Here is a 9,324-nt window from a genome sequence, read left to right as displayed (position 1 = left end):
ATCGATAATGGTAAATGGGGCATGGAGACAAGTACAGTCTATATGCTTGTGGAGTTTAAAAATAAAACAACACAGATATATTTTACATTATTAAATTAAAGCTGTGTTAAGATAAGATTGAAGTTTTCTGACCTGGTTTGTTTTTAGAAATAAGTCATTTAAACATCATTACTGGAAAATAAAGGAGAAAAGTGAGTTAAACCTCATAGAACACCCACTATTTATAAGGTATTCCATTAAACATTCAGTTATTGAATTTATTGAAATAGACACCTTCCTCAATTTGCAGAATATTAACTAACAGCATCACAATTCACAACTAGGGTTTTTTTGGCTTCAGAACCCATATTCCTTTCACTGTGCCATATCAGGGGACACACAGTGAAAAAAACTATTAGTGAGATGTTTTTTATGTGTTTAATAAAGGGATAGCAACTTAGATAGAAATACTAGAATTCAGTGAAACAAAAGAAACATTTTTATTTTTTTCTGAAACTGAAAGTAAAGATACAAAAAGCATATAGAGAGAACTCTGTCAATCTGACAATGGCTATATATGCAGATGCATGTAAAATTAATAACAGTAGTAAAACAAACACTGACTACATATTTTAAAATCATTTGCTACCCAGCTATGATGTCCTCAAAGTAAATGAAGAAATCTCAATATGAGTTGACTATAACTGCTTCCAAAAAATGGCTGGAGATATTTACGCTCCGCTAAAATCTGTCACATGTCCATTATGTAGTGATATGTTAACTAGCTTACATTTCTTTTTGTTTGTTTGCTTTTTGAACAAGTTAGGCATCAGTAACTGTCTTCAGTTACCGTCTGATAGGAAAAAATATATTTCCAAGAATCATTCTTACAATTAAATTATCACGTCACATGTGGGTTTTGAATTTATGTGTTTTTTTTCTTAAAATTATTTTAATCTGTATTCTCTTTTGTTATTGGTGTTAGTACCAAGAAGACTAATTAAATTTTCTGATTCTTTGGACATGTCATTTTTAAGACAGTGTGCCATGGGGACAAGGGCATAGATGTTTCTAGCCTATTTACACAATTAATATTCTGAACTAGGGTTGCATTAGGTGAAGAGGCATAAATGAAAAGAAAAAGGGAGGAAATATATTTGCCAAAGCAAAATCCCACATGCTTCTCTGTTTCTTCCTCCCTCAAGAGTGAAACAAGGCAATTTTCTCTATAAGTTGTATGAGATAGAACAGTAGCAGTGTGATCTGTCAGTATGATGTTAAGCATAAGAAATTTTTTCCAGAGCAGCTACCTCACATATGCATGTAGATGTGTGTACCTGTGTGTTTAGTTTTCTTATTGTAATTCCCAGTATTCTACACTATTTGATTTAACATTTATGATTAGAGCCAATCCTCTATCCAGTGTAAATAAAATAAATAAATACCCCAATTTTAGTGCCCCAATATAGGAAAATCAAAACCTTATATGATTAAAGGGGTATCTGTAATCACTGAGTTTTTGAGTTTTATATACAACAAAATGCCAGATGATAGAGAAAATGCCACATAATTGTCTATATCTAGGTATATCTGACCTTGGTTTTCAATGTGGCATAGATACAGCCATTTAAAAATGAAATGATTTAGGTCATTGCATCCAAATTCTTGGAACTTAATGATTTAGAAGAAATATGATAAACATGTAATGTTTTGGCAACTTACTTGCTTGATTTCTAATGCTTGTTTACCTTAATAACTTAGTATGTTCTTTTATCATCATTTATCTATTCTCACTGCTTCTCAACCCTATTAAATCAATGCAACTACTTCACCTCTCTGTTTTTGTTTTCACACAGAATTTTTTTTTTTTTTTTTTGACTGAGTCTCTCCCTGTTGGCCAGGCTGGAGTGCAGTGGCACAATCTCCGCTCACTGCAACTTCCCCCTCCAGGGTTCAAGCGATTCTCCTACCTCAGCCTCCCAAGTAGCTAATTTTTTGTATTTTAGTAGAGATGGGGTTTCACCGTGTCGCCCAGGCTGGTCTTGAACTCCTGAGCTCAGGCAATCTACCCACTTTGGCCTCCCAAAGTGCTGGGATTACAGTCGTGAGCCACCACCCTTGGCCTTTTGGCTAAGATCAAGTGTAGTGTCTGTTCTTATCAGTTTAACAAAAATGTTTTAGAAATAGAACAAGAATTTTCATATTGACTTTCCACCCATTGCAATTTAACAAATTTAAACTCTAAAGAGTTTGCTATGAAATACAGTTTGAGAACCAGTAAAAAAAAAAAAAAAAAAAAAAAAAAAAGCAGTAGTATTCAAAGAGGCAAATAAACAAGCAGAGACTATAGTTCTTTGTATGCTGCTTTGGGGAAAAAATATTTTCATTCTAATGTGCAGTTTTTACTCTTAAAAACACAATTTAGCTAACAACAATAAAAACAAATGTTCCTGTTTCTAAATAAAATTGAGTTTGCATTAATGTTCATATATGTGAAAATATAAATGTTTAAGGTTAATGAAGGACTAAAAGTGACCATTGTAAAACAAACTAAGACTAATAATATTAGACCCTGTGTCAGCTGAGACTCTGCCATAAACAGAAATATTTTGTAAGTTTTAGAGACATATTAGGAAGAGTTTTTAATAATAATCACACAATAATCACACTGTATTTTATATCTTGGCTATGACTTGAGATATTGGTGCTTAATCTGAAAATAAATATCAAGGGAAATGAAATATTGTTTAATTCCATTTCAGGTTCCATTTTCCAAGTAATTTTTACCCTCCAGATGGTAGGCAATGCATGCCAGTGAAACACAATGGAAGCAGTCCACTTTAATCTCCTAAGGCACTGCTTCTTCTTTTTAACATGTTTGAATTCATGTCTTCTCTAGTGCTGTTCTAACTTTAATTTATATTGTTTAGAGTTTAGTTTTCTTTGATGTGACACAAAAATCTGCAAAAAGCATATTAAATGTTACATGTCTCTTGGTGACAAAATATCTAAGGTAAATCTATTATTTTGTCTTCCCCTAACTACTCCATAGGCTACTAACATGTCTCCCCACATCTACTCTGCCCTCTAAGATCCATTCTCAATGCTAAAGCCCAAAATGTTTTTTTTGAAAAAAAAATCTATTGGTGTCATCCCCTGCGAAAATTTCCTCAATGAATATCCATTGCTCTTAGAATAAAATATCTCATCTCATTCTGTACTTCCTGAATTTGCTCTGCAACCACACTGGCTTTCTCTCTCTCTCTCTCTCTCTCTCTAAGTTGCCATGCACATACTGCCTTAGATTTCATTATATTATATAATTTATCACATCTAAGCCAATGATATTTCAGGAGGCTATCCCTCATTTCAGAGACTGTCACATCTTCTTAATATGTCCTGTATTTTCCTCATAAGATATCACAGTTGGTAAATATATATTGAATAGAATTTCTATTTGAGTGATTTAAATGTTATTTTTTCCTATAACTATGGTATAAATTCATTGAGAATTATTTGAAGTTATTCAACAAATTTGATTATACCATAATCAGTAAATTATCACATGTATTAAATCATAAATTATTAAACAAATTAAATCAATAAATTATTCCATAATAAATATGGAAAGTAATATATCAATCACTGATCTTTGTGTTTTCCATATTGGGAAAAATAGACACATTAAACAGAGGAGATATTAACCCTCACTGTTAAAAACATACCTTTGTGATTTCCGCTTAGCAGGACTCTGGAAAGTCTTCCAGACCAAAAAATTTGAGGGACTAACGGTTTAACTATGTCCCCAGTTAGAATTCTCTCAATACAAACATTACATTTGATTTAATAAAATGCTTATTTAAATTTCAATTTATTCAAGTATCAAAGTAGTTTATTAGTGAGTTAAAGAGTATGATTAACATATGCAGCCATTTGTTGAGGCAGATCCTATCGGCAGGGTATTAAAAGCCAAGAGTATAGGGAAGGATGGTAGATTACGGAGACAAAAGCAAAAAAATGACTCTATGCAAAAGGCTACTTTGAGTTCAGGATTTTCTGGGCTAAGCAATTTCTAAAGAATATTCTTAGCAATAATATTAACAACATTAATGTTACCAACAATTATTTTTCTGTAGAGTATATTGGAAATATGAAAAAACCTGCTATTGAATAGGACTGTGATCTCATAGAAGATGAGCATAACACCAAAATGCTGTAAAGTCATAACACAGAATGAAAGAGTAATTTATATTGAAGCATTTTCTATGTATTTTCCTTTATGTTTTGATCCTCATGGCCTGATAAAACTAAAACCAGAATTAGCATTTGTCTGGATAGAATTTGAGGAAGCAAGGCTGTGTGTAGAAGTCTTCAAAAATTCTGATCGCACTGTCTCTTTTACTCAGCAAACGATTTAACATGTTCCACAAAACATGTCTATATTGTTATGATAAATTGTATATATATGCAGCTACAGTAATATATTAAACATATTATCCAGCATATAATAAAATAGTAATGTTAATATGATGGATTGAAATAAGTTGAAGTTTTAATATAGCTTCCTGTATACAAGTGGAAAATTTTAACATCCTTTGTCTGTTCAACCCAGTTCAGAACACTGTCGGGGCGTTTCTTTCCTCCCTTTTTTTCGAATTGGTTTTGGGGGTAGATTCGAGTTACAAAATGGCCGCCCAAAGCGTGTTCGGCGCGGTTGCCCCAGCGGTCTCCGGCTGAACCAGCGCTCCCACCTCACTGCCTAACACAGCGTGAGGAGCCCCCCCGGGGACATGGTGTTTGAGTCTCTGGGCTTTGCGGAGCACCAAGTCCTCTGAGGGCCGCAGCGCAGCACCGGAAGCGGCCGAGCGCGCTCAGCGTGGCGACCACCAGCAGCTCCAGAACCCTGCGCCGCTGCGCCCCGGGTTTCGCGGCACCCAAGACTCAGCGAGTGCAGCGGCAGCCGCCGAGGAGGATCGAAAATATGGCCGAAAGAAATGCGGAGAAGGAACTGACAGGTAAGAATTGGGATCAAGAAGATGAAGCTGAAGAGGTGGGCACATTGTCCGTGGCCAGTGAGGAAGTCTTGAAGAATAGAGCCATAAAGAAAGCAAAGCGCAGAAATGTTGGATTCGAATCTGACAGTGGAGGAGCCTTTAAAGGTTTTAAAGGTTTTGTGGTACCTTCTGGAGGAGGACGGTTTCCTGGATTTGGTAGTGGTGCTGGAGGGAAGCCTTTGGAAGGACTGTGGAATGGAAACAACATAACCAGTGCCCCTCCCTTCACCAGTGCAAAGGCAGTGGCAGAGCCCAAGGTAGCCTTTGGTTCTCTTGCTGCAAATGGCCCTACCGCCTTGGTTGATAAAAAAGTTTCAAATCCCAAAACTAATGGGGACAGTCAGCAGCCCTCCTCCTCTGGCCTTGCTTCCACTAAAGCTTGTGTCGGAAATGCCTATCACAAGCAGTTGGCCGCCTTGAACTGCTCCGTGCGGGATCGGATAGTGAAGCACGTGAATACAAATCCCCCTCTGTGATCTGACACCTATCTTTAAAGACTATGAGAGATACTTAGCAAACATTGAACAGCAACAGGGGAACAGTGGCAGGAATTCTGAAAGTGAATCTAACAAAGCTGCGGCTGAAACAGTCTCCTTCCCTTTTTGGTTCAACAAAATTACAGCAAGTCGGCGTTTTTGTTTCATGGCAACAAAACTGAAGATACACCTGACAAGAAGGTGGAGGTGGCATCTGAAAAGAAAACGGACCCATCATCACTAGGAGCGACAAGTGCTCCATTTAATTTCAGCAAGAAAGTTGATAGCTCTGTTTTGGGCTCATTAAGCTCTGTCCCCCTGACTGGATTTTCATTCTCCCCTGGAAACTCCAGTTTACTTGGCAAAGATATTACCCAGAGTAAACCAGTCTCTTCACCATTTCCCACTAAACCATTGGAGGGCCAAGCGGAAGGTGACAGTGGTGAATGCAAAGGTGGAGATGAAGAAGAGAATGATGAGCCACCCAAAGTAGTAGTTACCGAAGTAAAAGAAGAAGATGCTTTTTACTCCAAAAAGTGTAAACTATTTTACAAGAAAGATAATGAGTTTAAAGAGAAAGGCATAGGTACTCTGCATTTAAAACCTACAGCAAATCAGAAGACACAGGCTTTGGTGCGGGCAGACACTAATTTAGGCAACATATTGCTGAATGTTCTGATTCCACCCAATATGCCATGTACGCGAACAGGGAAAAATAACGATCTTATTGTCTGTGTTCCAAATCCACCAACTGACGAGAAGAATGCCACCATGCCGATTCGGGTAAAAACCAGCGAGGATGCAGACGAGTTGCACAAAATTTTACTGGAGAAAAGGATGCCTGAACACGCGAAGTCGGCTGCGGAATTATTGCCAAGTTGCTGCTTCTTCCACCACCCCTTAAATTTAAGTCAGTTTTTCTTCTCTTCTTTGACATTTTAAGAACTTACAGATAACTTAAAACTTTTGAGAGGAAGATTAATGTGGCCAATAAAACCTTTAAATGTTAAGTGTCAAGAAACCGCACTCTGCCTTCTTAAGAACTGCCTAAAGTGTAAAATACATTTGAATGCAATTTTTGGAAGTTTTTTTTAATGTTCGTTTGTTTATTAAACTAACCCTAAGTGATACCTTCAAGGACTGCAATCAGGGTATCAATTCGCTTTCCCAAAGGCTCTTCCAACCCGTGGGTTTTGGGGTCCACCGCCACCACCAGAGAGGCTTTTGAACAGGTGCCCGGCTGTGTTCAGAAGGAAGCTGGCCTGTGTGCTTCTCTCCGGTGGGCTCAGCCAACGTGTGAGACTTCTTCTGTTACCAAATGAACCGGGCTGCCACGCTGTGACAGGCGTTTGTCCTCTGCTTCATTTTTATTTTGAAGCTAAAATGTGAGTACTAAGTGTTCACCTCAGCGTTCAAATCATTGGCCTGTAACCCTGTGGGCTGCTTCACGAGAATTCAGGACCTGCATTTCCATTCTAAAAAGAAATGAACAGCTTGTGAAGGAGTTTTTTGGCTTTGTAGTTTCTATTCATGAGGTAGTGTTACTTCTTTATCTCCCTAAAGACAAAATGAAGATAAAGGGGGATTGCCAGGAATGCGTTTAAAAGCACAAATTTGGTAGCTTATCATCTACACCATGGAGAGTGAACCCTTACGAAATGAAAGTCAAGTGAGACCATCCTAGAAAAAGAAGATGCTCATAGGCATTTGTACCATGATCAACCCCACGCATATGAAAACTATGACCAAGTGATGTGCCTGGGAGCTTTGACACACAAGCCATGTGAATTCACTAGGAAACATGTAATAAGGTAATGGAAGAGAAAATCATGTGTAAATTTTGCCTTTAACTTTAGACAGCAGTATATTATACATTTGATATCTGAAATATCTTTACTTTTTTAAGAGTAAGATTCCGTATGTCTGTTTGGAAGGGAGCCGTGGTTATGTACACGAATATCCATGTCACTTCTCCAGAGCTGTCAGGTAACTAACATGAGCATTCTTTGAAGACTCTGGGCACATGAATGAGATACAGAATTGAATGTTTAAATTTACACTTTGATTCCTCATGACTCATTTGAGACTAGTACCAGCTGATCTTGTGTACAGGCTCAGGGTCAGTTCCCAAGGGCTCACGTGTGTGTATTCTGATCTTCAGTGCATAGCGCATTCTCATTTAGAAAAGAGTAGTCAGGATAATTGTGGACCGTACAGTGGCTTTTTTAAAACTATAGTCTTTAGGTGTGAGGTTTGGGGCCGGGAGCAATTTTATGATCAAATATGATGAACTCCTAAGTACCTGAGGGGTGTTGGGCCAATGTTGTCATGAGGTTCTTGCTCTACTTTCAGTGTTTTGATTCCACTGGGAGAATTTGGCCTAGTGTGTGGCTTTGGATGAATCCGTGCAGAGAGAGGTGTGCTTGTACTGTTACAGGATGCTGTCAGACATAGCTATGGTAGGCACCTAGGGAAGAAGTGCCCATTATTTTTACATTGACTTTTTAGAATTGAGAATGCACGTGAGTTTTTGTTGCAGATGATTTATAGTAAGCAAGTGGTTGATGCTGTTAATACCGGCCCTGCCCGATTGACCTTAAGTTTATTCAACTTTTAAAAAGATGAAGAACTAAGGGGGACAAATTTAAGTTTGTTGCAACTTAGCCACACATGCTTCCCTGGTACCAGCTGGAATCAGCAGCTCACAGGCATCTTTAGGACACTTCAGCGTATATGACACAGTACTTTGTTAGCGTCTGCGTGTGTATGGAAAGTTTACAAAAAATGGCATGAAAAGATCATGATTGGATTTTCTTTTAAACCTGCCCCTTCTGTTAAAAATAGTTTATATATTTTTAAATTAGTGGGTATGTGTGGCTTCCTTTTTTCCTAACATTCCCAGCAAATTTTTGCTGCTGACTATCACTGTTAAAGTGAAAATTACAGAGAAAAAATGTGATGAATATACCATAACTCAAAATGTGATATTTTCTTAAAATCACTATTTTATGCTTTAGGAACTGGTTGGTCTCCACTTTCATTATTAGTGTAAAGAGCCTGAGTATACGTGGATTTCATTCTAAAATTTAACTCCTTGTCTTTTACTTGGGGCACAGGGCCCCCAGAGGGCTTACCTATTTTCCCCACTATGTTAACAGGTAATTCTGATTTACACGTTATTTTAGTTTGACTTATTTTTAACAAAATATTAGAAATTATGCTTTAAAATGTTTAATGTGGACTGAAATTTTCATCTTTTGTTTGAGAATCTGTGAAGTGTATCATATATGTACCCTAAAGCAAGGTGTGTGTTTTGTTATTCTGAAATTGTTTTGCATCTGGACAAATACTAAGTATCCCAGTGGCATTTTTTTTTTAAACCTGTGTATCCATCTCATCCTTTTGCGCATTCCTAGTAGGCAAAAAAATTTGTTATGCCATCTTCATTATTCAAATTACAGACTGAAAATATGGCCAGTTTTTAAAGAAGTTTAGATTATGTTTTCCATGGAAGGACAAGTCTGACTGTTCATGGACTGATTTTCTTTAAAAGGATTATTCTGTTTTACAATTTCAATTCTAGATCACATTTTATGTATGCTGCATGCCAAAAAAAAAAAAAAAAAGAAAAAGAAAAAACTACCTTTTCTGGTGTGGAAGGGTGGAGGGGAAGAAAAACTAATATTCTACCTTACTAGTAGAGTTCAAAACAAGTTTTCACTGAGAGCCTCTTCAGTAAAAGTTAAACAAGTTTTTTTTTGAGCATTTGTCAGTTATTCTATTTCAGAAGAGTCAAAATTCAAGCACGATACATT

The 9,324-nt window shown here is 37.1% G+C and overlaps 2 pseudogenes; both read left to right on the top strand.

Annotated features, from left to right (window-relative positions):
* The first annotated feature begins 2,088 nt into the window (after nucleotides 1-2,088).
* On the top strand, nucleotides 2,089-2,199 carry LOC129037762 (U2 spliceosomal RNA; annotated as a pseudogene).
* A 2,761-nt stretch (nucleotides 2,200-4,960) lies between these two features.
* On the top strand, nucleotides 4,961-7,309 carry LOC129037134 (nuclear pore complex protein Nup50-like; annotated as a pseudogene).
* Nucleotides 7,310-9,324: the final 2,015 nt, after the last annotated feature.

The sequence above is a fragment of the Pongo pygmaeus genome, chromosome 4, assembly GCF_028885625.2.
Source record: "Pongo pygmaeus isolate AG05252 chromosome 4, NHGRI_mPonPyg2-v2.0_pri, whole genome shotgun sequence".
NCBI lineage: Eukaryota > Metazoa > Chordata > Mammalia > Primates > Hominidae > Pongo > Pongo pygmaeus.
The sequence above is the reverse complement of the archived record's forward strand: the minus strand, read 5'-3'. Positions and strand labels throughout refer to the sequence as shown.